The sequence below is a fragment of the Plecotus auritus genome, assembly GCF_963455305.1.
Source record: "Plecotus auritus genome assembly, chromosome: 7".
Taxonomy (NCBI): Eukaryota; Metazoa; Chordata; class Mammalia; order Chiroptera; family Vespertilionidae; genus Plecotus; species Plecotus auritus.
In genome coordinates, this window is record NC_137774.1 from 171,049,099 (window position 1) to 171,076,364 (window position 27,266).

Sequence of the window (27,266 nt, forward strand, 5' to 3'; positions counted from 1 at the left end):
GGAAGTGGAAAGATCTCGAAAATGTCAGAGAAGGCTTCAAAGAGATGATGAAACAAGAACTGAGTTTTCAAGGACAAGCTGGCCTCCATCAGCATAAAGGGAAAGGGCATTCCATTTAGGTTATTTCCATAGCTTGGCTATTGCAAATAACGCTGCAATGAACATAGGGATGCGTATCTATTTTTGAATTAGTATTTTGGATTTCTCTGGATAAATACCCAGAAGTGGGCTAGTGGGATCATATGATGGTTCTATTTTAATTTTTTGAGGAAACTCCATACTGTTCTCCACAGTGGCTGCACCAGTCTGCATTCCCACCAGCAGTGCATGAGGGTTCCCTTTTCTCCACATCCTCGCCAGCACTTGTTTGTTGATTTGTTGATGATAGCCATTCTGAGAGATGTGAGGTAATAGCTCATTGTGGTTTTGATTTGCATTTCTCTCATGATTAATATTTTAAGCATCATTTCATTTGTCCATTGGCCACCTGTAGGTCCTCTTTGAAGAAATGTCTATTCAAGTCTTCTGCTCATTTTTTAAAAATCAGATTATTTGGTTTTTTGGTGTTAACTTGTATGAGTTCTTTATGTTTTGACTTTAATCCCTATTGGATGTATATTGGTGAATATCTTCTTCCATTTCATTTTGTTGATGGTTTCCTTTGCTGTGCAATTTTTTTTTTAGTTTGATATGATCCCATGTGTTTCTTTTTTATTTTGTTTCTCTTGCCTGAGGGGACTTATCAAAAAATACTCCTGAAATTAATATATTATTGGAAGTCAATTGTAATTGAAAAAAAATATTTTTAAGAATTACCTTTAAAATCTCTAATAAGAAAATATTGTGGGGGAAAATATTGTGGTTAAGCAATGTTAAAAAGGCAAAAGAAATGAATGGGCATTCCATCTCGTGGGCAGCCATGCAAAGGCAGGGGGTCAGGAAAGCATGCTGTTTAGGAGATTGCCACCAGGTGTGGATGAAGCATGACGTACTACTTGGAAAATGACTGTAAATAAACCTAGAAGGAAGAGGTCGAGCCAGGAAGGAGATGTGTGTTAGGGATCGTGTCTAAATTCTATCTGGGGATAGGCAATGAGAAGTCATCAAGCCATGGAGTAAGATCATCAACTTCCCACTTTGAGAAGTATCGAGTGGCATGGGGGATGGATTGGGGGCTCGTAAAACTGGACACAAGTGACTGGTTAGGAAGCTGCTGAGATAGCCAGGTGAGAGATGATGGGGCATAACCAAGAAATTGGCAGGGGAGAAGGAAAAGTGTGACCAAATGAACAAATGGTCAAGAGGCAAGATTGACTTACAGATGGAGGAAGATGAGTCCAAGATGACTCCCCAGTTTCTGGCTTGGATGACCAGGTGGCTGTTTGTATCATTATCAGGAGAAAAAACAGGCAGAGGAACAGAGTCAGCTTGGAGGAGGATGGCTTCCGTTTGGGGCACGTTGATGCTCAGGTTTTTATGGAATCTATAGAAATGCAGATCTTGAGTTTAGGCTGGAGATGTATATTTGGGAGTTGTCAACCTAAAAATAGTATCTCAAGCCATGGGAGCGGATAAGACCACCCAGCAAAGTGAAAAAGGAAATGAAAAGAAGCCAGCCATATGTAGAACCCTAGACAACAAATGCCAGCTGAGCATGGAGGAAGCAATAGGGAGGGCCCAGTAGAGTGATACATCAAAGCCTCGTGGGCCTGTGGTCTGGAAATCAGTATTTACTGCTGTCCTGATTTTAGAGGGAGGGACTAACCCGGAGAAGAGCAGTGCCATGATCCGAACTCAGCATCCATGAGAGAAATCTTGAACCGACATCAGACCTGCCTGTACCTCGCATCTCGTCCTCTTCCTATTTCTAATCCAGTTCTTCAAGTTTGTGTTCTGGTTGACTGGCCCCCCTAATGTCAACCTTCCTACTGTGTTTCCTGCTCTGCCTCCATCCTGGTCCACTCTGTCCGACCAGTGATGGCTTCCAGCATCCAACAAAGTTGCTGGCAGCTTTTTTAAAAGGTGCATGCACTCAGCTCTTTCTCTCAATTCCAGAGGGCCAGCAGTGACCAGGCCCAAAACGATCAGGAAAGATAGAAGCCACCGCCGAGAGTATGGATGAGATTGTCAAGGAAAAGTTTCAAAAAGGAGAGGAGAGCCCTGGCTGGGTGGCTCAGTCCGTTGGTGCATTGTCCCATATATCAAAAGGTTGCAGGTTCAATTCCCGGTCAGAGCCTATACCTAAGTTGCAGGTTCGAACCCTGATGAGGGTGGGTACAGGAGGCAACTGATCCATGTTACTCTCTCACATCAATGGTTCTCTCTCTCCCCCCTTTCCCTTTCTCTCTCTCTCTAAAATTAATGAAAACATATCCTCAGGTGAAGATAAAAAAAAATGAAATCAAAACAAGAAAACACAGTGATATGAAAACCAGGGGAGGCAACTGGTAAGCGGAGGTGGGTAATCGCAGTGCTGAGTGCTGAATGCTGCAGAGTTTGCAGGAGACTGGAGAATAAGCCAATGGATCTGACAAGGCTGAAGTCAGACAATTTGCTAAAGAGACATTTCAGGCTCAGGATGACGCAGAACTCAAATCGTTAAAACTAAAGGGAATGGAGGCCAAAAGAAGGCTCTGTCCTAAAATTCAATGATGGAGAAAACAAGTTTAATTAATTTACTTAATACACTGAATTCTTAAGCATCTACTCTGTCTAAACACTAAGATGATAAATAACAATTTTTACGTGTCTAGAGCTGCCCCTAACACCAAGGAACCTGCAATAGAATTGAGAACGTAAGCTTCACATAAAAAGTGAAGTGAAAATACTAGACATCGTGGAATCGTTTGCCATTTCCCAGGCTCAGCCCTCTTCTCACTCTCATTTCATCCACATCCACAGCTCAAAGACCACCTGGGCCCAAGCCCTCTGGACTGACATGGCCCTGAGCTGTGCCTCAGGCCCACTCCACCCTCCAACCTTCAGTCCTGCTTCGCCTGCACACTGAGCTCTCCGTCTCCCAGAGTGTTCTTATCCCCCTCGGATTCTGTAACTGGGCTGGAGACTCCGTGGTGGCACCAGAACACAGAGTCAGATTTGCGGCCACTTTACCGAAACTGCTTCTCTTAGCTCGCAGACCTGGAGGCCGTGGTTTTCAAACTGTGTTTCCTGGAGACGTGGGCATGGCCACTGGTTTATCTTTTAGACAGGAGAACGGGAAAGTCTTAAATTTACAAAAGCCCATGTCCCCGACTCACTTTGTGTTTTCTGTGGCTCGTCTCTGAGATATGCGGTTTTAATGGGGAAAATAGACATTTTTTTTTGGCGGGGGGGAGGCCTAGCAATCTGAATTTGTGCCAATAACCTAATGTACATTCTTGATAACCTATAATTAAGTCACTGCCCGTTTCCTCCACAATCTGGTCTTGCATGACCTGTTACCTAAATGCTCACATTTCACAGAGGCCATAAACCATGACACAGCCCCCAGAGGGGGATTATCAGCACTGGCGCCAGGCCAGGCCCTTAGGTATGGTCTCAAGACCCCCAACACCTGGGGCTTTTTGCAAAGCCCGTGAAAGGCCCGGAAGTATAATCCATATTTGGGGGACCAAGACACCAAAAGGGGATAAAAGAGGGGCTTCCACCATATTGGTTTGCTCAGATTTTGGAGGTGACTCCTTTGAGACCGCCGGCGTAATAGAGCTGGGTAACTCCATTTCTCTAAGCGTCACTTGGGTTTCTTCGGGCTTCTCCAACAGTTCCACTGAAGTGCATAACTGGAGGAGGGTTCATTCTCTCTCCTGGCTGTAGGTTCGGTGAGGCTTAGGAACCAGAAAGGGGGCAAGCTGGTTGTCGGCAGAGCCAGCATTGCATGCCCTACCCCTGCTCCTGGAACCACTGCGTGGATCTACGTGCCTGGTGGCTGAGCGACCCTGGGGCTTCCGTGGGTCACAGGTGGAAAATGACTGTCCTGGGCATGGTATTAGCCATGGGAGTCCAGGCCTCTGGCATCCTTCTCGCCATACCTGTTGTTTATTTCCTCAGTCATCATCAGCCGCCTGCCTCAGCATCTTCCCCGCGCAGCGCAGGACAATTCGCTCGGGAGGAAATTAGATCAACGTCAGGAATTCCGACGCTGAGGGGAGAGCCAGGCTGCTACTCCATACTTGTGGGAAAGGACTCCTGACATGGGGATTCCCGTCCATCCATCCCTCCATGGAAAAAGCCCGGTCTTGTCCTCAGCAGGGCTTCCGTCCATCCATCCCTCCATGGAAAAAGCCCGGTCTTGTCCTCAGCAGGGCTTCCGTCCATCCATCCCTCCATGGAAAAAGCCCGGTCTTGTCCTCAGCAGGGTTAGAATGACAGCCACTGCCCAGGTCCCCCGCTCCATAGTCCAGTCCAGTCCAGTATCTGGCCAACTTAGCTTGTGTTCCAGCTACAGCCCGTGGTGTGTGGGGCCCCCATGGCCACGGGTCCTCCTGAATCCTGATACTCAGAAACTCTGTGACATGGTAGATACTTGTCTTACGTTCTGGGGTAATTTGTTATGCAACAACAGATAACTGATACGTTAAATTCCAAGATGAAATATTAAGCAATTGTTAAACTCGTGTTTTCAAAGCCTGTTTAATGGCACAACTGCATTCATATGAGATAGCATCAAGGGTAATAAAAATATTTTTAAAAAACATCAAGTAGAATTTTATGAACAGCATGATCCCAGCTTAAATTCATCTTTATAAATCTTGAAAGAAAACATACCCAAATATTGGCAGTAATGTTACACAGGATAAGGTAAGTGCACGTTTAATCCTTCTGCACTCTCCTGTTCCCCCCAGATGTTCTGTAATGAGCTTATATGCCTTTTATAATCAGAACCCAGAAAGGAATCATTAAATGTAACCTATAAATTTGTGCGAAGAAATTTCCATGAGATAAAAAGAAAGGAAGGAAGAAAAAAGAGAGAAAGAAAAGAAAGGAAGGAAGGAAGGAAGGAAGGAAGGAAGGAAGGAAGGAAGGAAGGAAGGAAGGAAGGAAGAAAAGAAGGAAGAAAGGAAGGAAGAAAGGAAGGAAGAAAAGAAGGAAGGAAGGAAGGAAGGAAAGGAAGGAAGGAAGGAAGGAAGGAAGGAAGGAAGGAAGGAAGGAAGGAAGAAGGAAGGAAGGAAAGAAGGAAGAAAGGAAGGAAGAAAAGGAAGAAAGGAAGGAAGAAAAGGAAGAAAGGAAGGAAAGAAGGAAAGGAAGGAAGGAAGGGAAAGAAAGAAAGAAAGAAAGAAAGAAAGAAAGAAAGAAAGAAAGAAAGAAAGAAAGAAAGAAAGAGAAAAGGAAGGAAGAAAGGAAGGAAGAAAGAAAGAGGGGTATTGCAGGGGGCTGTCCTGTGTACGGCAGGGTGCTGGGCGGCAGCCCTGGCCTCTGCCCCGGATGCAAGGAGCCCCTTCCTCCCCAGTTGTGACAGCTCCAATGTCTCTGGACATGGCCAGCATCCCGGAGAACCACGATGCCAGTGCTTTCGCTGCTGGTTCTTCTGCTCCTACAAAGTGATATTTGCAATTTTTTTTTAAATTTCTTTATTGATTAAGGTGTTACATGTGTGTCCTTCTTCCCCCATTACCCCCCTATCCCTCCCCCACACACACACACACACTCAATTACAGTGACTACGTTTCCAGCCCGGGAGAGCTGGCATCCCTGGGCCGGAGGGAGAGGAAGGGGAAGCCCTTGGCCCTGGCTTTGTAATCCTCTCCCCGACATACTGCTGCGTCTTCTCTTTATGCAGCGCTGAGCTCCCCAGGCAGACCTCCCGTCTGGAGTTGATAATCTCATTACAACTAATCCTGTTTACTGCCGTTCTCTTGGCAGGACAGTCTTGTCTGGACCAGGCTCTTTCCTTGCACCCACTGTTCTTGCTGCTCCATTGTTCGTGGGGACGGTGGCCTGGCCCTGTAAGCACTCATTGATAGGGCTTATCCTGTTTACCGGGAGTCTGTAGGAGGGCCTCACCAAATACTTCCATCCCTTCCTTCAATAAATGGCTCTCTTTGATCTGTGTGAGGCAAAATAATGTTTATCAGAAGCTGGGCTTCCTTTAGCTAATGATGGGCACATCCTGTCCCAGAAAGCTCCCCAAAATAACACTTTCTGAAGTTCAGAATATTTTCAGGTTTCTCTTTCTTTGTACACTTTTTTTTTTTTTTTTTTTTTTTTGGCAGGGTATCTCTTCAAGGCAAGTGAAGAAAGAGGCTGATTTTCATTTTTTGAGCTCAAGGTAATACAAGGCTGAATGGTTTTCTGCAGGTCACCCCCAAACAGGAGCAAAGGAACTGGACTGATGATAATATAAACAGTTGGACCCAGGACAATGTACCAGATTAGGGCTGGCCAGGTGAGATCCCTTTTCATATTGCCGTTCAAAACTCCCAAGTTATTTAATGAGGTGAACAAAAGGTCGCGGCGTTAGTCATCTGAGTAACAGGGTGGCAGAAGCCAGTTCAATCCTGTGGGTGAATGGTAAGTGGAATTTTACACTTCCTTGGCTTTTCACAACATTGCTGGGTGAGGAGAGATTCTCTGTCTACAGCCGTGGTTCTCAAAGTGTGGGCCCCGTGTTACAGCAACCTCTCAGGCCCCACGCCAGGTACTGAATTGGCTACTGCGGAGGTGGGGCCCGCAAGCTGTGTGCACAGGAGCCCTCCAGGTGGTTGGGGCGCGTGCTGGAGTTTGAGAACCCCAATCTACATCAATACCACCCCCCCAACTGCAGTGTCCATACAGAATCACTTAGGAAGCTGATTGAAAGGAAGGCAGACTCCCAGGCCCCATCCTAAAGGCACGGATCGTAGATCGCTTGGTCTAGGTGGGCTCCGGAAGTCTGTCTTGTCTTTTGTTTGTTTTATTGAAATCTCTTTAGCTGACAGTTGACAATAATATTATATCGGTTTCAGGTATGCAACACAGTGATTCTACATTTATACACCTTACCACGTGATACCTGTAAGTCTAGTAACCATCCGTCACCAGGCAAGGTTGTGATGAAATCATTGACTGCATTCCCGCTGCTGTACATTATATCTCTGTGACTCATTATTTTATAACTGGAAGTTTATACCTCTTGGTCGCCTTCACCTTTTCAACCCCCTCCCCACAGGCAACAATCAGTTTGTTCTTTGTTTCTGGTTTTTCTTGGGGGAGGGGTTGTTTGTTTGTTTTAAATATGATTTGATTGATTTTTTTTTTTTAAGCGGGAGAGAGGAAGGGAGAGGAAGAGAGATAGAGAAACATCAGGGAGAGAGAAAATGGATCGGCTATCTCCTGCACGACCACCACTGGGAATGGAGCCCACAAGGTATGTGCCCTGACCAGAAATCTAACCGGCAACCCTTCGGTGCCTGGGAGGATGCGCAACCAACTGAGCCACATCGGCCAAAGCTCTGTTTTGAGTCTGTTTCTGTTTTGTTTGTTCATTTATTTTGTTTCTTGAGATTCCACATGTAAATGAAATCATATGGTATTTGTCTTTCTCTGTCTGACTTATTTCACTTAGCATAATACCTTCTAGAGCCATCCATGTTGTCACAAATGCTAAGACATCACTTATTTTTATTGCTGAATAATATTCCATATATATATATATACATATATATATATATATATATATATACACACACAAACACACATATAGGTATATTGTGTGTGTGTGTATATATTATCTGTTCATTGATCATGGATACCTAGGTTGCTTCCATATCTTGACTATTACAAATAATGCTGAATGAACATAGGGGTGCATATGTCTCGTTGAATTAGTATTTACGTTTTCTTTGGATAGATGCCCAGAAGTGGCAATGCTGAGTCACGTGGTAGTTCTACTTTTAATTTTTTGAGGAACCTCTATACTTTTTCCATAGTGGCTGTGCCAATTTACAATCCCATCAACAGCATGTAAGGGTTGCCATATCTTCACATTGTCACCAACACTTGTTATTTATTGACTTTTTGATAGTAGCCATTGTGGTGTGAGGGGATATCTCATTGTGGTTTGGATTTACATTTCATATGTTGGCCATTTGTATATCCTCTCTGAAAAAATGTCTGTTTGGTCCTCTGCCCATTTTTCAATTGAACTGTTTGCTTTTTTGATTTTGAGTTGTATGAGTTCTTGATAGATTTTGGATATTAGCCCCTTATCAAATATATCATTTGGAAATATGTTCTCCCATTCAGTATATTGTCTTTTCATTTTGTTTCCTTCACTGTGCAAAACCTTTTTAGTTTAATATAGTCCCATTTGTTTATTTTTGCTTTTGTTGCCTTTGCCTGGGGAGACATAATTCAAAAAAAAATTGTTAAGACTGATGTCGAAGAATTTACTGATTTCAGTGACTCTCCAGCCTGTTGCTGGCACCCACAGAGATGGTCATTCTTTGTCCCCAGCCACATAAGGATGCCAGCGCCTACAGCCCCACAATAGTCATGGACGGGGCCCCAGTAGAGCCACAGTTGTGCAGTTTGTGCCCTGCACCAAGGTGCCCAAGGGAGGGAGGGGACAGGTGTGGGCTGAAACCCAGCTGGCTCTCTGCTCACCAAGAGCAGTGCCTGGCACTGTGCGGTGGGCACCCGGAGAAGGGCCCTGTTGTTTGCCCCTTTTATCGGACAGATATTTGTATTTAATTACATTAGATTATCCACTGAGACTAAATTAATGTTTTATTGTCATCTCATTGTTTAGGTGAAAATGGGGGCTTTAGAGCACTTGCAAATATTTTATGGGAAATAGTTAATTCATAGATGCTATTTCATAGAGCAGGTTCAGGTTTAATAGATTAACTGAGCAGAAAGTACGGGGAGTTCCCATATGCCCCTCCCCACGTCCTCCTGCCCTCTCCAGGCGCCCCCATTAGTCACACCGCAGAAGTGCGGTGGGTGTCTTACAGCTGCTGAGCCAATGTAGGTGCATGTTGTGAAGTCTGTGCTTTGGAGGAGGGTGCGCTCTCTGTGCTGTCCGTTCTGTAGGTTTTGACAAATACGTGATGACATGTATTCACCATTTCTGGATCATACGGAACAGTTTCACTGCTCTGAAAATCCCGTGTTTCACCTTTCACCCCTCCATCCCTTCTCTCCCCTCCCAGGCCCTGGAAACCACTGGTCTTTTCCTGTTTTACAGTTTTGCAGAAGGTACGCTTTTTTCTTCATACAAAGGATTATCTGCCAGCCAGAACCGCAGGATGTTTCTGCCCAGAGCCCCGTCATTTTTAACATTCAGCGAGTGCCTAGAGCAGCCATGGGCAAACTACGGCCCGCGGGCCGGATCCGGCCCGTTCGGCTGTTCTATCCGGCCCGCGGAGCCGAAAGAGCGGAGGGTTCTCTTGCTCTCCCCTCTGCTCCTTTACTTTGAATTTATATTAGTTCACACAAACACTCCATCCATGCTTTTGTTCCGGCCCTCCGGTCCAGTTTAAGAACCCATTGTGGCCCTCGAGTCAAAAAGTTTGCCCACCCCTGGCCTGGAGTCTAAGATCAAACCCAAATCAGGTTCTTTCTCTGGGTCACTCCGTGTAACCCATCTCCCTTGTTTCTGCTTGTCCTTCTACCCCCCTTCCTCGCAGTCATCCGCCCTTCTCTTCGATGTGTCTGTGTCTGCATTCTAAAGGACCATCCACAGGGATGAGGGTGCTGGCCGCCTGTGTGGGCCGCACAGCAGCCACTAGCGTCGTGGGGTCACTGAGCACTTGAAATGTGGCTGCTGTGATGGAGGAACTGAGTTTTCAAATTCCATGGCATTTGAACAATTTCCACTTCGCCCCATGCGGCCAGTGGCGATTGGATTGGACAGCACCGGTTTGAGCTCTTAGCCATGGCAGATCCTCCATCCCGATGGCATTCACAAACTCTCCCTGCACCTCCTGCCTGACATCCTTCCCTTCTTGAATCCGCCCTGACCCATTAGAAAGGGACGGAATCCCGTCAGACCCCGTGGCTGGGATACACAGCGCCCGTGTCTGTCACATTTATTGCCACCAGCTTTGCTCACATTTTCTCTTACACGTACCATGGAGACACCCTGTCACAGTTCCTTCGCTTATGAGGCTTCTCCACAGTCCTTTTCTAGACATTTTTGTGTCTTCCTCTGTGAAGTGTTTTCGGTTCCAAACTCTACTCCTGGAAAAAACAGTAGTTACATCACTGTTGGCAACGGCGCTAAGCCATTGTAGGGGGTTAACACGTGGCATTTTAGCTGCTCGTGGCAGGACACTCGAGGAATGGAAAAGGGAGAAGAGAGGAAACATTCACATCAGAAGGAATGAGGGGTGTCCGTCTAGGAGTCAGCGTGGAGTGAGTAAGGGGCTGTGGATGGCGGCTCTCAGGGGGATGGAGGTCCAAGCACATCTATGCCCCCGACAGGCCCATGACATTGGTCCTGTGACTCAGTCTCTCAGGGACCCAGCTTTCTCCTTCAGAAAACGCAGGGTTTGGGCCAGACACTCCAATTGAAGGCGGCTCTTACTAGTAGATTCCAATGCTCCTTGTGTCCAAAGCAGTCTGGGAATGACCGGGAACATTGAAAGGAACTTTAGTCACCCAGAAAATGTCAAACAATCTCATCCCCGCGGCCCCCTTCCCCAACCAGCAATGTTTGTGATGAACACATCAACTTTGCTTAGGACAAGACCCAAACAGTATTTTATGAACCAACAAAACCCAGTCCAGAGTGAGTCATTGGTCCTACCTACTGCAGTGGCTGACCCAACCACAAGAGTTTGTGAATAGCCTATAGGGTGTCCTCAAAACATCTGCACAAACCTTTTATTTCCAGTGCTTTGAACAGAAATAAACACAGTCATTAAGCAAACTCTACATCCCACCAAACAGACGGAAAGTTCGAGCAGAAGCATGGGCTCCCTGGCATGCCCATGTGAGTGGTCAGTTCGATGCCTGGCCTCTGTTATATAAGCAGCAGCAAATGTTCGCATGTAAAAATAGGGCGAGTTGGTGCTGGAGTGAGAACCATGTTTTGGAACTCTTAATGTGCGGATAATTGCCACTTAGGCTTCCAAGCTAAACGATTCACTAATGGCAGCTCGGATGCGACATGACACAGAGTGAAATCATTGATTCATGACTTGGGAGACTCTGAGTAGGCTGTCCGCAGCCAAGGGCCTAAATAGTTTTTCTCTCCCTCCTTAAACCTTGCTTCTGCTGCCCCGTGTGCAGAATGCACATGGAGGTACCGTGGCGATTAAATGAGACCAGGGCGTAGCGTTGCAAACTATTCCTTCAGCCCCCTTGGCCCCACTGCAGTTGTATATCTGTTTGCATCGTCACGTGACTACTGTCTCTCTTTCCTGTGTCTGAGTTTGCTCCTCTGTGAGGGAGGACAATGATGGAATCTACTTGACTGAATACTGGTGAAATTTAAGTGAGATAATACACACCAAGAGCTTAGGACAGTGTCTGGCACATAGCGAGGACCCCATAAACGTTAATGTGTTTTCAATGATGATGATGATGAGAGTTAATGTGTAATCAGCACTTCATAAATGACAGTTCATCTTTTATTATATACTATCGTTGTTGAGAGGGTATTTGCCCTTTTGAAGCATCCGTTATATGGAGGTCTTCAGTTCACTACACTGTAACACAGGGGTGGGGAACCTTATCTCTGCCAAGGGCCATTTGGATATTTATGACATCATTCACGGGCCATACAAAATGATCAGCTTAAACATTAGCCTGCTGTATTTGGTCAGATATTTAATTAATTCACCCCTAAGGCCTTGGCAGGGCCAGACCAAACGATTTCACAGGCCTTGTACAGCCCGCGCAGGCCGTTCCCCAGCCCCGTCAGGACCACTGCTCTCCCTTTCATTGCTGCGCGAGGCAGAGGAGTGTGTCAAAGGAGACACCAAAATGATGCACACAATGGCACCTGGGAGTCAGGCACGCTGGGTTCCAAGTCCAGCTGTAGAGTGACTTTGGGTAAAAGTGCACGCTGCCTTTTTGCACCCACTCTTTTTGCACACTGTTTTTGCACCCACTCTTTCCTCTGAATCTCAGTTTAAATCTGATCATTAGTGTCTCTGTCCACCCTCCTGCCACACACACACACACACACACACACACCAGTGTCAACAGCTACCACTTTGAATGGCCGCGTGTTGCCTTTGGGATAAAGCGCCCAACCTGGCCGCAGGATCTGGCCCCCTTTCCGTTCTCTCTCCCGGTTCTGTCCCTGTCCTCTCAGCTCCGGCCGCAGTGGCCTTGTTTTCGGCCCTCAGAAGGGCTGTTTGGCACTTTCTTGCCCCTGTCATGTTCAACAACATCGTGTCTCTTCTGCGTGGAATGGTTTTCCCTCCCAGCATCAGCATCGCCTCGCCAATTACGCGAATCACCACGAATGTCCAGGCTTAGACATTGCTCAGTAAGATCTGTCCTCCCACCTGCACCTCAGTCAGAGTCCCTGTGGTATGCTCCTTGGTTTCCTCTTTCTCTACACGCACTACACTGCGATGTCTGTCCCCCTTCAGCTCCATGGGTTACCTGTGCGTGTGGAGGGTGAGGCCGGGCGGGGTGGGGAGCATCAGGCCCACTCAGGTTATTACTGCGGTCCCGAGTCTAGCCCAGTGGTTGCTCATAATACGCACGGGCTGGATGCACGGAGGACTTAACATCAGGAGACTCATGGCGACCCCTAGATGTGAGAGGCTGAAGGAGATGATTTGTACAGAGTTCAGCACAACCCTTGCTCATGGCAAATGTCCACTCCATGGTGCCCACGGTCCTGGATCAGAGTGTCTGAGTGACGAATGTGTGTCATTTCTAAATTCTGTGGTGGACACTTCTCCAATGGGGAGTTCAAGGAAGATAGGCACGCTGCCTTTTTGTGCCCACTCTTTTGAATACTATTTGAGAGTTTTAGAGCAGGACAAGATGAAACACGTGCCAAACCCAAACTTGGAGCCAGGACAGAGCGGCTTTGGGGTGAGAGCTCTGGTGTACCTGTCTGTCTGCATGGGCCTCGGGCGCCAACGTCCACAGCCCAGGTCGTCAACCAGATGGTACCAGTTTGCAGAGCTGTTTTTCAAAAGAGCAATATGACCTCTGCCTATAGAAACCTATGTGTTGGCACTCAGAAAATGACTGTGGGAATAGCATATAAACATACAAGTTGCAAAAGGTCCTTATGGAATCTGCATGAATGTCAATAGCTGAGTCAGACCTGAGTAATAACAGGTGAACACTGTACCTGCAGCTGGAATTTGAAGATAGGGTTTTCATAATGGAGACGATATTATGTAAAATTTGGTGTGTAGAGTTGCATCTTCTTTTATTAAAAGACTAGAGGTCCGGTGCACGAAATTCGTGCACAGGAGGGTGTGTCCCTCAGCCCAACCTGCACCCTCTCCAATCTGGGACCCCTCGAGGGATGTCTGACTGCCCGTTTAGGCCCGATCCCTGTAGGATCGGGCCTAAACGAGCAGTCGGACATCCCTCTCACAATCCAGGACTGATGGCTCCCAACTGCTCACCTGCCTGCCTTCCTGATTGCCCCTAACCACTTCTGCCTGCCAGCTTGTCACCCCCTAACCACTCCCCTGCCAGCCTGATTGATGCCTAACTGCTACCCTGCCATCCTGTTTGCTCCTAACTGCCCTCCCCTGCAGGCCTGGTCACCCCAACTGCCCTCCCCTGCAGGCCTGGGTCCCCCCCAACTGCCCTTCCCTGCAGGCCCGGTCGCACCCAACTTCCCTCCTCTGCTGGCCTGCTCATCCCTAACTGCCCTCCCCTGCAGGCTTGATCACCCCCAACTGCCCTCCCTTGCAGGCCTGGTTCCCCCCTCCCCCAACTGCCCTCCTCTGCTGGCCTGATCACCCACAACTGCCCTCCCTTGCAGGCCTGGTCCCTCCCAACTGCCCTCCTCTGCTGGCCAGATCGCCCACAACTGCCCTCCCCTACAGGCCTGGTCACCCCTAACTGCCCTCCCCTGCAGGCCTGGGTCCCCCCAAACTGCCCTTCCCTGCAGGCCTGGTTGCCCCCAACTTCCCTCCTCTGCCGGCCTGGTCACCCCTAACTGCCCTTCCCTGCAGGCCTGGTTGCCCCCAACTTCCCTCCTCTGCCAGCCTGGTCACCCCTAACTGCCCTCCCCTGCAGGCTTGATTGCCCCAAACTGCCCTCCCTTGCAGGCCTGGTTCCCCCCACAACTGCCCTCCTCTGTCAGCCTGGTCACCCCTAACTGCCCTCCCCTGCAGGCTTGATCGCCCCCAAACTGCCCTTCCCTGCAGGCCTGGTTGCCCCCAACTTCCCTCCTCTGCCGGCCTGGTCACCCCTAACTGCCCTCCCCTGCTGGCCATCTTGTGGCGGCCATCTTGTGTCCACATGGGGGCAGCCATCTTTGACCACATGGGGGCAGCCATCTTGTGTGTTGGAGTGATGGTGAATTTGCATATTACTCTTTTATTAGATAGGATAGAGGCCTGGTACATGGGTGGGGTCCAGCTGGTTTGCCCTGAAGGGTGTCCCGGATCAGGGTGGGGGTTCCCTTGGGGTGTGGGGCAGCCAGGGCAAGGGGCCTGTGGTGGTTTGCAGGCTGGCCATGCCCCCCCCCCCCCGGTGACCCAAGCGGGGGCCCTGGTATCTGGGATTTATTTACCTTCTATAATTGAAACTTTGTAGCCTTGAGTGGAGGCCTAGGCTGTCCAGGGTGTGCAGAAAGCTTGGCTTCCTCCATTACTGGGGAAACCCAAGCCTCCTGCTCACTCTGTGGCCGCAGCCATCTTGGTTGGGTTAATTTGCATACTTGCTCCTGATTGACTGGTGGGCGTGGCTTGTGGGTGTAGCGGAGTGATGGCTAATTTGCATATTGCTCTTTTATTAGATAGGATTATGAACAAGGGTGAGACTTCTTTTACTTTCAACTGACCAGGTCTCTTACGTTACGAATTTAACATGGGCAGGATAAATGCTAACGACCCTTAGTGTTAGAAGAACCTTTATAATTCCAAGGAATGAAGTCATAATGTTGGTATGCGATGTATCAGGATTGATGTTACAAAACGGAAACTTGGATCCCATCTTCTAAGACTGGTCCAGAATTGCATGAGAAGGCGGGGTGGGTGGCTATGAAAGGATATTTGGAAAAGGGAAGGAGAACCCACTGGCTTCTACCTCTTCCAAACTAATTCCTCTACTACGAGTAGCCTGAGTCTGGCTTTCCCCTGGGCAGCCCTGACAGAGCTTCTATTAATAGACTCGGTGTATCAGTTCGGAATGTATTTGGCTGCAGGTAAAAGAGTGGTGTCTCTGTCTCCTTTTAACAGAAAATTAAAGCTTTATCGGAACTCTCAGGCAAACAGCTACTTGTGTTTTATTGGCTGCGAAAATGAACACTTAGTTGGGCAAGTGTTTAGTGAGGGAAAAGATGGAAGTGGATATTGGGTAAGCAATTAACAGTGACGCTCCACTTGGCCGAGGCTTCATGCTATACTGGTTGCTGATGGCATGTAGGGAAGGGTGTCAACTGACCTAGGTGGCCGGCCATGCTCTCCTGGTGGAGAGGGAGTAGACAAGAGAAGGTCTCACAGGCCCTTTATGGTGGATTCCAAATCCATGAGCGCTCAGCTAGCAAGGGAGCTCACTGGTCATATTTTACTATCAACTTATATTTTCAAAGTTATGGTGTAATTCTGAGCTGAATTGGATGCTTTGCTACACAGGAAATGAGTGACTAAGTGACCATTCACAATGGCTCAGAGGTGCCTCTGTGTGGCTGTGGGTCCCTGCCCTTTAGAAATAGCAGGGCCTTCCTGGTGTCCCGTGGGCACACAGCCTATTTGAAAAGTTGGACGGAGATCTGAAAATTCCCATCCCATTCCATCTGCCAAAGCCGCCACGGCGTTTCTTGTGACCCGCATGGGAAGCACATGGAGGTCATTGGACGTTGGGAGCCCTTCGATGCTCAAGTTGTGTTTCTCAAGCAAGGGCTCTGATAAACTCACCTCCAAACGTGACCCTGCAGGAGGCAGTCGCCATGCTTGTTCTGGCCCCATTCCTGGTGCAGTCCAGGGTTCTGGGAAGATTCGCTTGAATTACAACCTCTTTCTCCCCCTCCCACACTCACAATTTCTTACATAACATGTGTTACAGATACCAAAACGGAAAATCTCCTGCTTGAACTAATTAAATGGATGTAATTTGCATTTAGCTTCTTTTTCTTTTAGGAGAGCTGGCCAAATTAACATGTTGTCCTGTTATTACTGTTTTTTTAGAGCACACATAAATTCATTTTATTTCTTTCACTTTCATGTCTTAGTGAAACTTTCAGTTTTGTTTTCTGTAGCAAAGATAGCAATGAGACATTTGGTACCTTCTGCATTTTCTTTAGCTCTATGATATGTATAAAGACTATTTCTTTTTAAGACTGTATTTCTCTTAGTATACTTATACGTTCTCTGGAGAATTGGTTCATTTACAAATGTCATACATGGTGTTTATGTATGAAAGTTAACAGTCACATTAATTAACTCAAAACATATTGGTTAATACTAGAGACACTACATTCCCCATAAATCATGAAAATATTAGCTTGCATGAAAACAGCAGATCAAAAAGCATTTTTAATTGTTTCATGTTACCACAAAACGCGTAAGCCATATTTCTCCCTGCAGTTCAGCAGTGACTCAATCTAACAAACATTAATTGAACATCGTGAGTCTGTGCAAAGGCACTTGCTCTGCGTGTAGAGAGGAATTGGACATGGCAGTACCTGCTCTCAAAGGCTCTTATCCCATTAAGAGGAAACAGACACAAAAACAAATAATTATAATGCGATTTGATAAAACACAGTGATAACTTACAAAGGACAAGATTTCACTGTTCGAGGATGGTGAAGAGAGGGCATTGGGCAAGCTCAAGAAGAAAAGTGAAGCCTCATGAGGGAGGCTGAGAGTGAGAGGCTGAGAGTGGTGGGAGGGCATCTGGGCCTCTGAGACACCACGTAGGGGAGCAGTCACGTGCCGGTAAGAATGATGGCACCTGGCCTAAGACAGTGTCTGTGAGGGGATGACAGGGATGACTTTGCAACAGTTAGGGTTGAACTGAACACTCAGCACTTTGATGTAGTATCGTGTCAAGAGTCTACCAAAGGTGAAACTTACTGATGATTCATTAAGATGATTTTGCTGATATTGTCTTCTCAACAGGTAATCTGATTTGAGGCAAATGTTTTGACAAATACTATATGGGCATAATCTGTTTTCATTTGAGTATTACGTGTCTATAAATGCTCAAGGCTATATGCATAATCAGTATCTTTTCACGGCATTGATTCTTGGTACATAGCAACGGACTGAGAGCAAAATAAGAAAATGATCTTCGTATTTGGTAGGTGTGAAGAAAAAACCACGCTGGCTTTCCCATTGGTCTGAGAGCCTCCATTCTGCCTGCATGACGGAGTTGGTTGGCCACCTACCACGGTACACAGGCAGAAGCGCTTTCCCAACCATGGCTATGAAGTGGCGAAGCAGCAGACTGCCTCTTTTATTCATTTTGTTGGCATATTCTGAGTACCAGGATGCTTGGAACTGGGGATAGACAAGTCAAGAAATTGAGACAAAGGGAGGTGTAAATAGATACTGTTTTGTAGAAAGTGGGGCCAGAGACCTTAGAGCAGTGGTCTTAGGCGACCCTGCTAGCGGTTCTCAACCTGTGGGTCACTGTAGAGCCTAAGACCATCGGAAAACACAGATATTTACATTATTATTCATAACAGTAGCAAAATTACAGTTATGAAGTAGCAACGAAAATAATTTTATGGTTGGGGGTCACCACAATGTGAGGAACTGTATTAAAGGGTCGCGGCATTAGAAAGGCTGAGAACCACTGCCTTAGAGGATGAAGAGAAATGAGTTAACTCTGCCTGGTGCCAACAGAAACACTTCACAAAGGAGAGGATGACTTAGCTTTGCAGGTTTTGAAGAATGGGGACAAGGAGAGACATACGGTGGCATCTCAAATACAGGGAAATGGGAGGTGATCTCTTTATTTCTCATCATTTGCTCCATCTCCCTGGGAGAGGTTGATATTTATCTGCCCCAGTTAAGATCAGGCTTAGTCATGTGACTTGCTTTGGCCAAGAAAATGTGAGACATATTTTGTGCCACTTCTGAGGAATACCTTTCAGATTCATCATGACATTCCAGCATCACTCCTTTTCCTCTGCACATGAAAAAGCACCACTTTCAGAAAAAGGGCTTCTCAGAGTAAAGAAGACCTTGGAGTAGAGCTGCAGACAACACGTCCTGTAATAAGCAAGAAATCAGCCTGTGCTGTGAAACACCACTGAGACCTGGGGATGGTTGTTACAGCAGCAACTTAGGAAAGCTGACTCACACAGATGTAGTACATGCAAAGGTGCAGAATTGTCGATGGTTATGAGGTGTGTGAGGAATGGTGAGAAGTTTTGCACGGCTCAGAATGTAGAGTAAGTGTTTAGAGCCTCAGGAATCAGAAATGGAGATGGAATGGCAGCTTGGGAACAGATATTTGAAGGGACTTAAATGTCCTGCTAAGAAAGTTGAACTCACCGAAACCGGTTTGGCTCAGTGAATAGAGCGTCGGCCTGCGGACTGAAGAATCCCGGGTTCGATTCCGGTCAAGGGCATGTACCTTGGTTGTGGGCACATCCTCAGTGGGAGGTGTGCAGGAGGCAGCTGATCGATGTTTCTCTCTCATCGATGTTTCTAGCTCTCTATCCCTCTCCCTTCCTCTCTGTAAAGTATCAATAAAATATATTTAAAAAAAAAAAAGTTGAACTTTATTCTTTAAATGGTAGAAAGCCAGGAGGAGCAAAGGAGTGACGTGACAAGATTTGTTTCTTAGGAAGATGATTCGAATGGGAGTGGAAAGAGACTAGTGCTGGTGAAGAGTCATTATAGTCCTAGTAACTAACATTTATTGTGCTCTTTCTATTGGCCAGGCATTTTGTATATATTTATGGAAGTAATCCTCACAACCCCATTTGGCAGCTATTATAGTGATCCTTTTTTCATAGGAAACTGAGGCACAGATAGGTTAAGTAACGTGGTCACTCCACAGCTCTCTACGGGTTGTGATAGGGACGGTCCACAAGAGTCAGAATTCCATCCCAAGCCACCTGGGTGCCACAATCCAACTCTTCACCCCAACATCACGCTCTCAAAATCCAGGCAAATGGTAACCAGCATCTGAATGGAGGCAGCACATGAGATGGAGAAGGTCTCGAGTCTCATGTTTCTTGGACTGCACAGAATAGGAGCATGAGTTGGAGCTTAAGGGTGAGGGAGGGGCCAGGGATAATGTCCCACTTTATAACTCAGGAGGCTAAACAGGTGGTGCAACAATGAGTGGAAACACGAGCTTGGGGAGGAAAAGAAAGCGTTTGGGGAAATGTTAATTTTGAGGCAAATATGCAGTACCAGGTAGAGATGACCTGCTGGCAGTTAGAATATGGCCCCCGGGCTCAGGAGCCATGTGGCGTGGAGGCAGGTGCGGGTGGAGCAGAAGGCCAGGGAGCAGGTATAGAGAGCGAATCAAGAAGACAACTACCGGCAGGAATTAGAAGAGCCCTGTTGTTTAAGGATAGACAGAGAAGGAGGAGGCAGGGAGAGGCTGAGAAGCAGTGATAAAGGCAAGAAAGAGGTCAGAGAACAGAGGAAGGCGTTTCAAATAGGTGTTCCCCACCAGCATGACTTAAAACTGGAAATATCAGGAGGAGACCACAGCCACCTCTGCTTCTGGCATGTGCCAGCCACATAATGACTTTGAGAAACAAGAGCCTCCACGTGCAGAGTGACCTCACAGTGGAGGTCACCAGCATCCCAGTGAGGGGCAAGGTGCACTGGGTGGAGGGAGAGAAAATGACCTTCCCCATCACAACCCTTAGAGAGCTGAGTACTTTTCTGCTTACTTATAACTACAGAACTGCTATGAACTTTTAAAATGACAGGTTCCCATAAGTGGGGGGGGGGGGGGCGGGGGGGAAGTGCATTACCTCAATTTACAGGCATTGCCCAATTCCAAACATGGTAATGAGAAAGATTTAAAAGTAAAATCTTTTCTGGAACACTCCCATACCTGGAAAAACCAGCTTATTTAATTCACTTCTTATATGCTTTCCAGTGACACTATTACATTTCAACCGCCTGTAACTAGTTAGAATAATAGTAAGGATATTTGCATAGATTCTTCTAGTTTTTGATGACTTAGTAGAAAACCAGAATGTTTTTACATACAAATAGCTTGAAGCTACACAGAATTTATTGTGCAATACTCTACGAGGAATATTCCACATGCATGCTCTGTAGTAGGCGAAGAAGAAAATGCTATTTTGTCTACAGTACAAATAGCATCTGTGTCCAATGCACCTCAAATTGTTGAGGTATTTTGTGATGATGTTTGAAAAGGGTTCCATGGAAACAAAAAATGTATAACGAAAATCATAGAGCATTTTAAAAAAGTTTAAAACATGGAGTTAAACAATCCCAATATTTTTCCATTGCAGGATTTGCAAGAGTCTTTATGTACTGGTTTACCTTGTATAGCTGCAGAGATGACTAGAGTATGCAGCAGTTTTCAATCCTATGTGACCACAGAGTTCCCATTTTTTTTCAAGAACACATCAGCTCCTTAATCAAATGTCCTAGGTGGTAGAGTATATTTCTGTTCAAAGTATTTGCTGCCTCACCCTACACCATCCTTTTTCTATGGGATTATCCTTCCCTGCTCCAGTGAACACAGTGGTGGATGTGTGTCCTTCTTTGGCCAATGGCTTGTGGCGTGGGCACGGGCCACTTCTGAGTGGACACAGTTAGAGCTGCCTGTGGCCGCCTACCCCTCCTCCCCAGACCAGCTATGTTCCACATAGAAAGTGCTCCCACACCCAGAGATCTGGAGTGTCTCATAATGAAAATGTAAATGCATAGGAAATAAACCTTTAGAGTTGTATGCCACTAGAATTTGGATATTTGTTGCCGCAGCTAACTTGGCCTACACTGACTGCATCCTAAGCACTTCTAAATTCAATTTCCAATCTTATAAATGATGAGATGTTCTTAGAATTATTCTTTAGGTTCAGGCAGTAACACTTGAAGATGTACTAAAAATATATATAGGAAACAGGACTTAAAGGAATGGCACACCTTTGAAAATTACCTGATATTGGCCCAAACGAACATTTCCAGGCCCAGTTCCCAGAGATTCTGATTAAATGGGCCTGGAGGGGGTCCAAGGACTCTGAATGTTAAACCAGCCTCCCAAGACATTACCAATGCAGGTGCTCAGTCAGCTGTGCCTGGGACAGTATTTTGCTCTAAAGCTACTCATTGGGTTAACAATTATATGCTAACGTGTATTTAAATAAAAGCCATTCCAATTTAAGGAGGCACTGGAGAGACTCTTCTTTTGAGTTCCTAGAGGCATGTGTGAAATTAGTTTCATTGCATTTTAGTTTATATTCATTATATTTCATCCTATATAATAAAGAGCTAATATGCTAATTAGACCGAACAGCAGAACAACCGTCCGGACAACCTTCCAGATGAACCTAGGGCTGCAAGGGTCGGCCGGGGCTGCGAGGGCTGAGCCCCTTGCACAAATTTCATGCATCGTGCCTCTAGTTATAATATAGTGCAAAATAATGTATGCACAAAATGGCACTCTCATGTTTGAATACCTGTCTTATTTCAAAAAAGCCTGGCTCTAAGTGACCTTTGGCTCCTTAAAAAAGAAAAAAATCAATCTTCTCTAAAAAGATTAACTTCTGTTACCAATGAAGATCACGGATTTTTCAGTTGCAAATGACAGAAACCTCATTCAAACCTCCTTAGGCAAAAAATAAAACTAGCCTGGCTGTGTTGTTCAGTGGTTGAGCATTGGCCTATGAACCAAGAGGTCATGAATCAATTCCCGATCAGGGCACATGCCCAGGTTTCGGGCTCAATCCCCAGTGGGGGGCATGCAGGAGGCAGCCAATCAATGATTCTCTCTCATCCTTGATGTTTCTATCCCTCTCTCCCTCTCTGAAATCAATAAAAATATAGTAAAAATATAAAAATAAATATTGGTTTATTAGTTAGAGAATTAAAATGTCCATCGTTTTGGGAGAATGAAGTTTAGTTGCTGATTGAACGAGCAGGACATGTTAGAACTGGAGACCAACTCTGCCTTGGGAAGGCGTCACGAGTGGGGAGAGGGCAAGACCAGGACGGTGCGCAGGTTTCCTGGGGAGAAGAGGCAGCAGGCAAGGCAGGACCTGAAGAGTCTGGGGACTGTGATTTCCAACAGGGAAGTTTGACAGGCTGTTACCAGGCAGAGGTCCTGGCAGCAGGGTACGGAATGACTAGGGGTAGGGAGTAGGGAGGTAGACAGTAAGGGTGTTGGTCAACTATATTCATTTATAGCTGTGTTACAGAAAAACCAAAGAAGCAAGCAACACTTAGGGCAGTGGTTCTCAACCTTTCTAGTGCCGCGACCCTTTAATACAGTTCCTCATGTTTTGGTGACCCCCAACTATAAAGTTATTTTCGTTGCTACTTCATAACTGTAATTTTGCTACTGTTATGAATCGTAATGTAAATATCTGTGTTTTCCGATGGTCTTAGGCTCTACAGCAGCGTTGGAGAACCACTATCAGGGTCGCCTAAGGCCATCGGAAAACACAGATATTTACATTATTATTCATAACAGTAGCAAAATTACAGTTATGAAGTAGCAACGAAAATAATTTTATGGTTGGGGGTCACCACAACATGAGGAACTGTATTAAAGGGTCACGGCATTAGAAAGGTTGAGAACCACTGAAGAGATGGAGTTACACCTATTATTATTATTATTATTATTACACGTGGGCCCAGAGAAAAATGTCTCTCAAATTCTGGGCAAAAAACATGGAGGACGTTTCTCTATTTATATCTTTTTACCTTCTTTGTCTCTCAAATATGGGGTTTTTCTGGTCCCCTTTGCAAGTTCTTAAAGAGCCCTATGTGCTGGGACTTTGAGACCTCAATCAAAGGCTTGGCCTGGTGCCAGCACTGACAACTTCATCTGGGGAAGGTTTATGGCCTCTCTGGAATGGGAGCAGTCTTATTTTCCTTATCATTTAAGCAAGCAAGCATTTACAGAAGCCAAAATAACAGGGTTAAAATTTCAAACAGCAGTTTTTATATAAGATGGATGCTTCAGCTGGATCTAGATGCTCAAAGACAGCTTTGAAGTATGTCTCTCCATCTCTCAGCTCTGCTTTCTCCAGGTTAGCTTCCTTCTCAGGCAGCTCTCCCGTGAGGAGCAACATGGCAGCCACAAGTTGCTGCTCCCCAAACTGGGTTTCATTGGTCTGGCTTGGGAAGGCCAATCTTTGACCCAATTTCTATGGCCATTTTGGGCCATGTGCCCAGCTCTGGAGACAGGGATGACATCACAGCTACCTGAATCATAAACGTTCCCCCCAAAGAAATGAAGGCACTGTTCCCAGCAGCAAGGGGGCAATGAAGACTGGGCGGGGAAGGTGCAATCTTGCCACTGTGGACTTCATGCCATTTCTCCGACGGTATACCAGCAAGCTGACAGGGAAGGGAACTCACACACTGGATTTTCCCCCCAAAGGAGATTTTTTCCTAAACTGTGTGAAGCAAGCAATTTTAGTCCAAAGTGTTTGAAGTAAGCAAATAGTATCTCTTCCTTCCTGAGAAAATCTCAGAGAGGAATTCAATGTTCTAGATTTCAGGGAGGTCTAATTGCAGCCATAGGAACCTGTGCCCTCTACTGCAAGGTTGCCTGTTCATAAAACTTCTCTACCAGATATGTTGAATCTATGTACCTATTAACCTTGCTTTAAATTCACAATTATTTCGTTTGCATGGAAGCCATATTTTCTGGAGATGCATAAAGTTTAGTGAGCAAAATGCTGGCGTGGCAGCCCCCTGTCCCTTGAAGTCAATTACTAAAGGCTGGAATGAGAGCCATTTGCTACAAAGAGTTCTTTAAAGTATCGCAGAGAAAGGCAGTTCAGTCTTTATTAGGACGTCCATCAACTCACCTGTGATTTTGAACCAAGACGCTATACATCAAATGTCTGTATAAAAGCAGGTTTTAGATTCTGCAGTGCCTTTCTGCTTACCGCTCATAGTTTCACTTATTCATTGTCAGGGAACAGTTGTAGGGTAAGGACATTTACGAAGATGTTTCTCCATTGACCTGTATCTTTTACCTAAAGAAAGCTTCCTCTGTGTGTCCCCCTGGTACAAATACCTCCCTATCTTGAAATTTTGTTTGTGTAATGTGCTAGTATGAGGCCGCGTATACAGTGAGTATGTAATAAATGTCACTAACTGATGACTCAGCGCAGCCTCCGCATGTTCTGCATTGTGCCACCATTCGCTGAAGCACTGGGAGTCATTTCTGAGACAACTTGGAGTTTTGCCCAGATCTAGATATTTGGGTATTTTACCAGAAATTTGGGAAATTCCAAAAATGAGATCTTTAAAAAAAAAAAAAATGTGGCTTCTTTTTCTGATCAAAACATAGCAGCTGTGCTTATTTGTTAATGCTCAAAATATAAAGTGCAGCACAGCAATGAGGTGAGGCTTGTTTAGGAAGACTGTTAAACTCGTTGTTGTCAGCTTCGGCCTCGGATTTCAACACCTGACTGCAGAGGAACAGCTCCGATGTGCGTAATCCGTGTGTGACTTGTGTGATCATGCAGATGGAGCAGCTTCTTCTGCCCTCCCTCACTTCACCTTCCCTCCTCGGCGGGACTGATGGAGTCACGCGTGTCCTTGCTGTTTGCAGACCATTGTAGGAAGCACAGAGCCAGCCAGGAAGCCAGACTCCTGCCCCTGCAGCCGACTGACCATCGTGAGGGTGATAAGTGGCTGCCATCCCACGAAGCGTTCAGGAACTGAAAAGTTCAAGGGCATGGAGGGCCTATCGGTGTCAGCCCCTTCCTTTGGTAGCTTGTAGACAAACTGCTAGAAGTCAGAATGGAAAGAAAGAGGAGGGTGGAGAATGAGTTGCCTGGATCCCGTGGCCAGATGTCCAGAAACCAAATCATAATAATAGTCTTTGCAACTGGTGTCCTTGAATTCCTTGAGCGACTCATGAAATTCTTCTTCTAACTTCAGCTGTCTGTTTGTGTCATCATCACGGATCCCACGGACAGCTTGATAAGCGATCTCCAGTTTTATCTCAGACAAGCGCATTTGGCTCAATCAACGGTCTCGCTTTGGAAGCAATTGGGATTTTGTCTAGAAAGCTATTTCGAGCTAAACATTTTGTTTTCAGCGTGTTGCTTTACCAATTTTCACAAGGTTGTGCTTTGGATGGACCTGGATTTTGCTCACAGCCCACCCCGCAACAGGCACACAAGCAAACCGGAGGTAAAAATATTATGTGTTTGGTTTCCTGATCTTTTCTTATCACAGGCAACTAACTACTGTATCTACGTAAGTCCCTGCTGACTTGACTGCGAGGCCTGCCAATAGAACTGTCTCGTGTCATGTCAAGGCAGCGGAGTGATGACCGGCCCAGCTTCGAGTCCTCCTCCACGCGAGGCTCCGCGGCATGCTGACTTGGCGTTTACAGCTGTTTGCTTACAGAACCGTGTCAGGTTTCTATGGCTCCGAGTGCTGGCTCACATTACAGTCAAGTGGAAGCAAGAAAATGCAGGCCAGCCTTTCATGGAAAAAGAGGCTTGCCGCGATTTCAGGTTTCTCGGTAAATGAGCGGAGAAGAGGGAGATGCAATCTCCCTTGGCTTTTCCAAGATTTTGACAGAAAGAAGTTGTGGAGTTGGGGGTGTGGGTAGGTCATGTCAGAACTGGAGACCAGACCTGCCTGTGCCTCTGGGAAGGCAGTGGGTGGGGTGCTGCTGGTAGGAGGGGAGGGGTGAAGGCTGGGCACAGGCCCAGTAGGGGCTCAGCACCTGGAGTCCAGGGACAGGAAGGTGGCGATCCAGACAAGTAATCTGCACGAGGAAGGTTAGATATAGTGTGCGCAGGTGAATGGTCTGTCAGGTTAGGGCTAAGCCTGACGGGCAGTGGTGAGGAGGAGTGAGGTCGTCAGAATCAAGAGCACTAGTCAGCCAAGGTCATGGCACCCTCTGGGCTAAGGGATAGACCCTAATGTTGATTGGTGGGGTTTACAAGGAGAGCCTTACCTAAGACAGGAGCACAAGGGTTAAACCCTGAAGCCATCTGATTACAACAGTGACTTGGTCACGAAGAGCGAGGAAAAGGGAACCCCTATTCATCGATTGCCTCCCATATGCATGTCAGACTCTGCACGGACCATAGATTTTGTTCAACAAGTGTTAATTGAGCACCTACTATGGGCCAGGTGCTGCTCTAGGCCCAGGGGAAGAGCAGTGAAGAAAACAAAATCCTTGCCCCCTTGGATCTTACATTGTCCTAGGGCAGACAGACAATAAACAAAATAAATAAACTTTATTCTAGGTTAGAGGGTAATACGTGCTCTGGAGGACAACAAAGCAGGATAGAGCGATGAGGCGTGCGGAGGATTACAATTTGTAATGAAGTTGGGCAAAGCCTCCCTGAGAAGGTGACCTTTGGGCAAATCCTTGAAGGAGGTGATGCAGTGAGCCTTGCAGACCCTGGAGGAAGAAAGTTCCAGGCAGAGGAACTAGCAGTGCAGCAGCCAGGAGGTGCGAGTGTGCCTGGGGTAGCCCACGATCGGCCAAGACCAGAATGGCCGGATTCGTACGAGTGAGGGCAGAGCAGGAGATGAGCGAGGCACAGGCTACCGGTGCAGGCGAGGATCATGCAGGCCCTTCCAGGCCAGTGGGTCTCAACCGCGGTCAGTTTGCTTCCAGGGGACATTCGGCAATGTCCCTGGAGCATTTCTGGTTGTCAGAGGTGGGGGCTGTTTGTTCCAATTTAGACTTTAAAGATTCGAAGTGGACTTTCTACCCGCACAGGAGCTCCATCTGGGCCAGTGGGTGGCCAGCACATTGGACAGGGGCATTCGGTTTCAAACCGGTGTCTATTGATTGAACTAGTCAGAAACAAACAGATAGGGGGGTTGTTTTGTTAGACCTATTATTGAAGTAGAATACACATAAAGAACAGTGTACATGTCAGCAGGACACACTGATCGATTTTCACAAGTGAAGCACTGATACTGAACTAGCTCCCACATCGAGAAACAACATGGTCAGCCCCGCGCCACCTTCTCCAACCCAGCACTCTTCCGAGAGTAGCCACTATCCTGACTTTTCATACCACA

The 27,266-nt window shown here is 46.5% G+C and overlaps 1 protein-coding gene across 1 annotated transcript in view; it reads left to right on the forward strand.

Moving 5' to 3' along the window:
* Nucleotides 1–7,255: 7,255 nt before the first annotated feature.
* Nucleotides 7,256–27,266, forward strand: part of LIFR (LIF receptor subunit alpha) — a 109,858-nt gene continuing 89,847 nt past the window's right edge. The window contains exons 1-2 of the mRNA XM_080678467.1: nucleotides 7,256–7,342; nucleotides 9,129–9,174. The gene's annotated coding sequence lies outside the window, so the exon portion shown is untranslated. The remainder of the gene's footprint in view (nucleotides 7,343–9,128; nucleotides 9,175–27,266) is intronic.